Source organism: Dioscorea cayenensis, chromosome 12 (assembly GCF_009730915.1).
Source record: "Dioscorea cayenensis subsp. rotundata cultivar TDr96_F1 chromosome 12, TDr96_F1_v2_PseudoChromosome.rev07_lg8_w22 25.fasta, whole genome shotgun sequence".
Classification (NCBI taxonomy): Eukaryota; Viridiplantae; Streptophyta; class Magnoliopsida; order Dioscoreales; family Dioscoreaceae; genus Dioscorea; species Dioscorea cayenensis.
In genome coordinates this window covers 7,208,734-7,218,899 of record NC_052482.1, presented here as the reverse complement: position 1 = coordinate 7,218,899, position 10,166 = coordinate 7,208,734, and the positions used below count along the sequence as shown (strand labels likewise).

The window sequence follows — 10,166 nt, the reverse complement described above, 5'->3', positions numbered from 1 at the left end:
AGGGTTGTGAGGCCAAGTATGAAGGAAAAAAACCAATGTGGATTACAATGCACCGATTTTGGAGGAAATCTTGCTAAGGTTCAAACGCGAAGACATAGGTCGATGTGAGATGCTAGAGTGTGTGCCAACCTCCTCGTATTCGAGTTTGGCATATCCATTTGGAGGGGCACAACGGCAGTTACACTCGAGCATTCCGACTTATGCACATAGAATAAGAGCTTCACCAACTTGCCTATCATTGAAGAAGCAAGTGATCCACGACGTGAACGTGTGTCCGTTTGCGTTACTCCGATGAAAGTATGGATTCGGGAAGCTATTCAGGCTGGATACTGTAGCAGGGCACCGTAGCAACACGGTAGCAAGTACTATAGTAGCACTTTTCACAGCCGGCCGAGGAAATAGAAGTTCAGAGAATCCAAACGGGCGTGTGGAACTTATCCACGCTCGTGTGGAAATTCCGCACGGGCGCACGAAGCATCCACGCCTGTGTAGTCGCTCGATTTCAGCCCTATTTAAAGCCGAATCAGCCCCGATTTTAGTATTCTTTTCTCCATCTTTTCCCCGACTTGAGAGAGGGCTTCGGCTAGGGTTTGGAGGGGTATTGGCCAAGGTTTTGGAGAGGTTCTACGGCTCTGAGATCGTCATTCCTGAGAAGGAAGGTTGGTAGGGGAGCTTCCGTCGAGGCGTATCCTATACCGGATGAGGGAATCCTTGGACGACGAGTATAGGACTTTCCACAAGACCATCGACACGACTATCGAGGGGGTTTCTTTATAGATTCATTGCTTTTACATTCTATTTATTTGATTGTACTTAGCTCCATGGAGAGCTAAACCCCTAGTGGGTACTTGGGTATTTGTGAACCCTATAATGTATTCGTTTCTTTGAATCTCTTTATTATGCTTTCAATAAATTGATGTTGATTATGAGTTCCAACCTTGAATGCTTGTTTGTATGAACATTTCCCCTAGAGTGACACTAGGGTTGAGAGTTCGCGTTGGTAACCTTGTGAGTGAGTGATACACCACGAGCGTTAGACACAGCTAGGTTGGAGAGGGTTGAGAGGGTGAGTCGAGAGGTACAAGAGCGTCCCCTTTCCCCTCCGACGTGATAGATTCTACCTCCGTTCCTCGACTTCTTTGTGGCCATAATAGAGTAAATGGTCTAAGGGATGAACTTCCGCTGGGGCTTATTTGAGCGTGCAACGGAGTGAAGCGTTGAGGTGATCTTAGTATCTAGGGCTTAATCGTGGTTAGGGACCTTCCACCTGGACCAAAGGGTTAGGTCTATAATTAGGAAGAGATTTATCACTTGGAATCTCTAGAGCTCATTGCAACTCTATACGAGTGCGAGTTTGAGAGGTTATCTAATCTCTCCTCTAGGACATGTATAGAGTTAGACATAGTTGACCTTAGATTTGGGACTATGTAATTAAGGATTTCCACGACTCACCATTGCATTGATTAGGAAGCATAATAGAGGGTTCTTGCACTTGAAACAATTATCCTAGGCGGAGCATTATCCGAGTACCTCATCTTTATCGATTGCCTTACCCCCTTTCTTTACTTTTGCTCTCTTACTTGTTGTTTTTATTGTTGAGAATTGAATCATTGTCACACTTATCATCATTGATCTTTCACATAGCTAAGAATCGAATTAAGTATTTTTATTCCCTATTCCCTGTGGATTTGATACCCACTCACCCGGGATTATTACTTCGACAAACCCGTGCACTTGCGGGATATACGCAAGGGGATCTTGTCAAGTTTTTAGCGCCGTTGCCGGGGAATAGGCGTTTAGAGATACTTTGCACTTTGTTTTCTTAGCTATTTCACCATACATTCTATTTCATATCTTCTTATTCTATCATCGTTCTGATTTCTTTTTCTTTCTTTTTTTGGTTGCAGCTTCAGGTTATGACCCGAGGGAATCCCTCAATATTGATTGAAGGAGATCCTGAGCTTAAACGTACACTTAGAAGAAAAGGGAAAGAGCCTGTACAAGAACAGCCTAATCTAGCTGATTTGGAAGCAGAAGAATCTGAAAACATGGCAGAATAGAATGAGCAACATCGAACATTATCCGATTATGCCAGACCTTCAGTGTTGGGGACACAGTCGAGCATTGTGCGTCCCCCGATTACAGCTCAGAACTTTGAGTTGAAGCCGGCATTCATCCACATGTTGCAGCAGTCCGCACAATTCAATGGTTTGGCCGATGAGGATCCAAATAGTCACATAGAGAGCTTTCTTGAAGTGTGTGATATGCTGAAGATAAATGGGGTGACGGATGATGCTATCAAATTGAGAGCCTTCCCATTTTCTCGAAAGGGGAGAGCGAAGTAGTGGCTACACTTGTTACTTAGAGCGTCAATTACCACGTGGGAGGAGATGGTGGAAGCTTTTCTAGCTCGTTATTTCCCTCCTGGAAAATCAGCAAAGCTTAGGAATGAGATCTCATCCTTTGTTCAGTTGGAATTGGAGTCTCTATTCGAGACATGGGAAAGGTTGAAGGAGCTCCTGAGGAAGTGCCCGTAACACGGATTCCCGGGGTGGATGATTGTTCAAACCTTTTACAATGGTTTGAACCCGAGTACAAGGTAACTCTTGGATGCGGCATCAGGAGGTACCTTAGGTAGCAAGACTCCCAATGAGTCTCGACAGTTGATTGAAGAAATGGGGTTAAACAGCTACCAATGGAATGCTAGGGAGAAGAAAAAGGTGGCCGGTCTCCATGAAATAGATGCGGTAACTTCATTGGCGGCTCAAATGGAGAATTTGAGTAAGAAGTTAGATCTTCTAACTTCAAATAGAGTGGCGGCAGTGACTAATTGCACCGGTTGTGGTGGAGGACATGCTCCCTCCGATTGTCCAATTTCTATTGGTGATGTTTCTTCAGTGGAGAATGTTGATTTTGTAGGTAACGGCATGAGACCTCAAGGAAACCCATATAGCAATACCTACAATGCGGGTTGGAAGAATCATCCCAATTTTTCATGGAGTAATCAGGGTCCACAAAAGGCCATGGGGCCACCGGGTTTCCAACAACAACAACAAGCCCCTCAGGTGGAAAACAGAGTCTCAGGTTTGGAAACCCGAATGAGTGACCTAGAGAAGCACTTGACTAGATTCATACAATCCGCAATACGGACTGAGGTAGCTGAGGCTCGAGCCGAGATTGCAGAGATTAGGAATACGGAAACCACTCAGTACACAGAGTTCATGGCACGTTTCTACATATTACAGCAGATCTTAGAGCGCGACGTCGCCTTATCATTTGTCTTGCTGCCGAGGACTCCTCAGTTCCTCCTGCACCCTCATCCCCTACCCTGGCACCGGTGGACCCACCATGTGCATCTTCACCAGTAGCAGCAGCAGCACCTGAGCCCGAGGGCGACACCGACATTTGATTTTTAGTTCTTTTTCTTTTAGGCATTTTATTTTAGACTTGTTCACTCAAAAAGGGTACTCCTTCTGAGTTTATTTTCATTTTGCATCTCGAGTTTTATTAATTGTCTATCTTTTATATATACTCGAGATACTTTGTTTTTATTGAGCTTCAATAAACCCCCTCGTGTATGCGTGCAGATGGTCTTGTCTTCTTGGGAATTGAGACTTAGTCATCGGCACGGCCAAGGTGCTTAGGCACTTAGCCGTGTGAGCTTCACAACCCGTCGTAACACTACCCCCATGGAATTAGCTTCATTAAACGCAACACTAGGAGTCAGGGGAGTATTGTTTTGATTGCTTCTCCTACATTTGCTTTTGAACGATATTATTTTGAGTGAGCTTGCATGTGTATATTGGGGACAATGTACAACTTAAGTGTGGGGGGGAGTTTCATAGTGCACACATTCTTTTCTATTGTTCTTGATTGTTATATGCTCAGATAGCCAATGGCGGTTCACCTTAGTTGCAAGGATTGTATTCTTGAGTTTAAGAGAATTTCTAACATTGAATGTTTTCATGCTCTAGTTCTTGCTTGAATTTCTAGGAATTTTTGCCCGATTTATACTTAGTGCACTATTCACTCTTTAAACTCTTTTGGAAACTCAAGTTTGATGTTAAAGGGACTAGTTATAGTTGTTTCTTGTGTTAAATTCTGAAAAAAAAGGTTTTATTGTTCATTTGTGCTTGTTGGGTGGAAAGAGCTACCACCTATGAAGTGTGTGCCAACCTCTTCGTATTCGAGTTTGGCACATCCATTTGGAGGGGCACAAAGGCAGTCACACTCGAGCATTCCGACTTATGCACATAGAACAAGAGCTCCACCAACTTGCATATCATTGAAGAAGCAAGTGATCCACGACGTGAACGTGTGGCCGTTTGCATTACTCCGATGAAAGTATGGATTCGGGAAGCTATTCAGGTTGGATAATGTAGCAGGGCACAGTAGCAAGCACTGTAGCAGCACTGTTCACAATCGGCAGAGGAAACAGAAGTTCAGAGAATCCATACGGGCGTGTGGAAATTCCGCACGGGCGCATGAAGCATCCACGCCCGTGTAGTCGCCCAATTCCAGCCCTATTTAAAGCCGAATCAGCCCCGATTTTAGTATTCTTTTCTCCATCTTTTCCCCAACTTGAGAGAGGGATTCGGCTAGGGTTTTGAAGGGTATTGGCCAAGGTTTTGGAGAGGTTCTATGGCTCCGATATCGTCATTCCTGAGGAAGAAGTTTGGTAGGGGAGCTTCCGTCGAGGCGTATCCTATACCGGATAAGGGAATCCTTGGACGACAAGTAGAGGACTTTCCACAAGACCATCGACATGACTATCGATGGGGTTTCTTTATGGATTCATTGCTTTTACATTCTATTTCTTTGATTGTACTTAGCTCCATGGAGAGCTAAACCCCTAGTGGGTACTTGGGTATGTGTGAACCCTAGGATGTATTCGTTTCTTTGAATCTTTTTATTATGCTTTCAATAAATTGATGTTGATTGTGAGTTCCAACCTTGAATGCTTGTTTGTATGAACATTTCCCTTAGAGTGACATTAGGGTTGAGAATTCGCGTTGGTAACCTTGTGAGTGAGTGACACACCACGAGCGTTAGATACAGCTAGGTTGGAGAGGGTTGAGAAGGTGAGTCAAGAGGTACATGAGCGTCCCCTTTCCCCTCCAACGTGATAGATTTTACCTCCGTTCCTCGAGTTCTTTGCGGCCATAATAGAGTGAATGGTCTAAGGGATGAACTTCTGCTGGGGCTTAGTTGCGCGTGCAACGGAGTGAAGCGTTGAGGTGATCTTAGTATCTAGGGCTTAATCGTGGTTAGGGACCTTCCACCTGGACCAAAGGGTTAGGTCTATAATTAGGAAGAGATTTATCACTTGGAATCTCTAGAGCTCATTGCAACTCTATACGAGTGCGAGGTTGAGAGGTTATCTAATCTCTCCTCCGGGACATGTATAGAGTTAGGCATAGTTGACCTTAGATTTGGGACTATGTAATTAAGGATTTCCACGACTCACCATTCCATTGATTAGGAAGCATAATAGAAGGTTCTTGTTGTTTTTATTGTTGAAAATTGCCTTACCCCCTTTCTTTATTTATTGCCTTACCCCCTTTCTTTACTTTTGCTCTCTTACTTGTTATTTTTATTGTTGAGAATTGAATTATTGTCTCACTTATCATCATTGATCTTTCACATAGCTAAGAATCGAATTAAGTATTTTTTATTCCCTATTCCCTGTGGATTCGATACCCGCTCACCCGGAATTATTACTTCGACAAACCCGTGCACTTGCGGGATATACGCAAGGGGATCTTGTCAATGACTTCATCTAAAAGGGATGATTTTCTAAAGGTCCTTAAGGAAATGAAAATCCCAAATGAATACTCTTGTAATCTTTCTTGTTGTGTGCAACTTAAACAATAGAAAATAATAAGGATAAAAAGTTATGACTGCCATCTTCTTATTCAAGAATTTTTGCCAATATCTATCCGGGGATCTTTACCTAACAATGAGGCTTCAGTGATAATTGATTTGTGTCATTTTTTCAAAGAACTTTGTTCTAAGGTTCTTAATGAGCATGATTTAGAGGCACTTGATTTACAAGTTGTTACACTTTTGTGTGAAATGGAAATTTTTTTTTCCTCCCTCTTTCTTCCCTATTATGGTGCATTTGCTAATTCATTTGCCAAGTGAAGTGAAAATTGCCGGTCCAGTCATCTATAGATGGGTGTACCCCATTGAAAGGCATGTTTCTTTCTCCTTAAATTTTTTATTTAGCAAGCTGGAATTTATTAAAATGTATACAAAATTTGTGGTTCAATTTTTTTCTTATAGGTTTCTTCTTGTACTTGAATCTTTGGTGCATAATAGAGCTCATCCTGAAGGTTCAATTACTGAAGGGTATTTATCACAAGAGTGTTTGACATTTTGTTCATGGTACTTAGTACGAGTGGTGATGAAATTTAATCGACCCACTCGGAATTATGAAGGAAATGAAAATTTAACAGATTTACAAGAAGATTCTATTTTCAAAACACAAGGGCATCCATTAGGAAAGAAAAGGCAGCAAGGTTTCAATGTTAAGAAATGTAAAAGGGTGAAAAGAGTAACTCTTGACAAACAAATATTAGAACAAGCACATCGGTATGTGCTATTCAATTGTGATGAAGTTGCTCCATTTCAATGGTAAGATATTTTAATTTTATATGAAATTTATATTTTATGAATCATTAATTAAAAAATTCTTCTTGAGGTAATTCTAATAATAATATTTTTAATTTAATAGGGAACATAAAGAATTGCTTAGAAAATGTTATCGTGCATCTCGCTTATCACCATATGAGATGGATTAGCTTCATTATAGAACTTTCAATGAATAGTTTCACAATTGGGTATGTATAATATTCTTATGTTAGTTTTTCTATTCTAAATTATATAGTAAGAAAATATTATAACATTGTAACATTGAATTAGGTTACACGTTTGATTCAGCAAAGAAGTACAATTATCACAGATCATGTTAAATGTCTTGCTCGTTGTCCAGAGGAAGTTGTTAGGAGATATACTAGTTATCTAATACATGGTTATAAGTTTCATACAAAAGTATGAGAGAAATTCTTGAAAAATCAAAATAGTGGAGTTGTTTTAGTTGCTAAGGCAATGAGTTATGCTACTACAAGATAAACAACCTATTGAAGGAAAGGTTAATTATTTCAAGGCATTAACAGACATTATTCAGTTGCAATATTCTGGTAGATATAATGTTGTTTGATTCAAGTGTAATTGGATTGATATCAACAAAGATTGTGAGAAAAACAACTTTTGGCTGACTCTCGTGAATTTTGAGCATTTGACACACAAAGGGGGCAATATACTTGATGATCCTTTTGTATTGGCTTTGCAAGTTAAGATAGTGTTTTATATAAAGGATGAAAGGCATAGAGATTGGCTTGTTGTAAAACATGTCAGACTTAGAAATGTGTTTGATATGAGCGATGAATGGTCCTTTGACAACCAACAATTTGATCGAGAAGTGCCTACAAAAAAATGTTATCTCTACATGTGACACTTCAAATTAGGTTAGAAATGAAGTTGATGATGATGAAGTAGACGTTACACAAGAGATGGAAAATGAGGAAGTACAAGATGAACTTGTAGATGAGCATGATGGAGAGGATGTATTTTAAATATGACAAGATTATTCTTTTAGTTTCTAATTTTGTTCTATTTTCAAAATTGTCTAAACTTGTATATTATATCTCTTGGTTATTTTTTAACATATATTGTGTTGCCTTTTATTATGGAGCATTGATCTTGATCCTCCTCCTTTACCACCTACCAGCACCTATTACATTCTCTATCCATGTTTACAATATATTACATAATTTTAACTTGCGTATTATGCTAGCTATTTCAAGATGTTTCTCATGATAATTAATATTTTAAATATGACAAGTCTATCTTTTAGTTTTAAATTTTTTTTATTTTCAAATTGTCTAAATTTATCTAGGATATCTCTTGGTTTTTTAATATATATTGCGTTTTGTTTTATCAAAACATATCAAGCATATTACTATGTTTTCTACTTTTGTTGTGTTAGATTTATTCGCAATGCTATATTACAATTTAATCTTTTAATCTATTTAAAAATAATGTAGATGTTCTATTCAAATATTTCTTAGGTATAATGGGAAAAAGTAAACGACTGAAGATTGTGCCCCCAAGTTATAGAGACAGTTCTTAGAGCCAAATACATCTTGAACAATCTTCTAGTCAATCTCAAAATCAACTTCCACACCCTCAACAACAAGGAGAAGTTTCATCATCTATGTCACTGGGTGAGAACCAATCATTTGTGTAAGCATCACAATTACAATTTGAGCAACAAGCTTCCACGGAGAATTCATCAGGTATAAATATTTATGGATCTATTTTGCATTCAATTTAATTTTTTTTACCATAAATAGTAAATGTTAATCAAGAATAGATTGCTCAATATACAGGCACCCAAAAGTCTAGAAATGTTCAAGGTCCGACACATATGCTAGATGTTTGGGAAATGAATGCAGAAAGACGCCTTATTGTTCAATTAAATGCTCAATATATACCAATTGGTGATGAATCTTGTACTCTTAGCCAGTTTATTGGCAGTATGATCCAAAAGTTTTCTTTTGCACCTATAGATTATACAAGTTGGAAAGAAATGCCAATCGAAAAAAAAATCAGAGATGTGGGATGTAGTTGAGGTACAAAAATTTTATTATTTAAAAATAATTTTCTTTTTTGATTGTTTGTTGATGCTAATACATTAATTAATTATTTTTGTAGTCAAAGTTTCAAGTTTTTCTCTATAAGGATGAGAGTGATGAAGAAATCACAGAAGAAATGTTGCAGAAACAATTTAAAGTGGCAAAGAGTTGGGTATTTAAAAACATGAGTGGAAAATGGAGACAATGGAAGAATTACTTGAAATATATAGGATTTGACCAAAGTAAGACAATAGATGAAATGGTTGAAGAATTGCTTGATTCTAGGGTGGATAAAGACCAATAGGGTGGATAAAGACCAATTCAAAAAACTTGTTGGATATTGGTGTTCAAAGAAAGCAAAGGTGTTGGTTCAATATATAGTAAATGCTTTAATATATTCAAAGGATCTTATAATTGGAGGGGCCTAATTACACAAGAACAAAGTCACATGCTAAGATCATGGATGAAAAGGTAAGTTATTAGAGTAGTTATTTTGATATAGCATGGATGTTTGACCTTAATTTCCTTTTCAATGAAAGTCAAATTAAAATTAAATATCGAATGCTTGACAATCAAAATTTGTATTGAAGAGTAAAGATGCTAATGACATACCACCATCACGCGGACAAATGTATATCTTGAGTCATACAAAAAAAAGATGGAACTATTGTTACTAAGAAAGCAACTGAAGTTGTGGTAATGTTTTCTTTTTCTAAAAATTTTGCAATGTGCTTATAGTAGTTTGAGTATCTTGAAACTTCAAACTTTTTAAAGATGTGATAGATGTTCTATCATCTTATTGAATTACATAGGAACAAATGAAGATACATATGAATGACTCTGGTGATTTTTCTAATAAAAAAAGATGGTCTTGGGAAAATGATGTGTAAGCTAAAGTGAAAGGGCTTGAAAAAGGAGTGCATGTGCGTTGCGTTGGAGATGTCTATGCTTCATTTCCCAAATTAGATTCATCAACCCAAAGAAATGAGGAGGTCTTAAATTTAAAGTCATATGTCAATGGATTAGAGAAAAATAATAGAATTACAATCACAAGTGATTAATCAACAATCACAAGTATTAGCTGCTATCATTTCATTGTTAAATAAGAGATTTTCTAAAGAAAATGTTAATGATGTCATGGGAGATGTTAATCGCTTGATCAATCAAGAGGTAAGTATTTATTTATTATAAATTTTGAAGTTATATGTTTCAAATTAAATGTTGTGGAGAATAATATGTTGTTGATTTGTTAAAGCGAAGCTATTGTGATTCTTTGTTGGGATATTTCCTCACAAAATTTCATCTCTTATTTTTAAAAACTATATATTGATGTTGTGATGTATACAAAGCGCTTGGACTTAACAATATTTTTTTTGGTCTTTTTAATAGGTTGCAGATGCTAATAGTGCACCGAATAACTCTCCAAATATAAACAGATGATTAAATTCAAGTTTCCAACCTAACATT

At 38.0% G+C, this 10,166-nt stretch overlaps 1 non-coding gene across 1 annotated transcript; it reads right to left on the bottom strand.

The window, feature by feature from the left end:
• Nucleotides 1-2,438: 2,438 nt before the first annotated feature.
• Nucleotides 2,439-2,545, bottom strand: LOC120274285. Its single transcript, XR_005540815.1, has one exon. It is a non-coding gene; the product is annotated as a small nucleolar RNA R71 (small nucleolar RNA).
• Nucleotides 2,546-10,166: the final 7,621 nt, after the last annotated feature.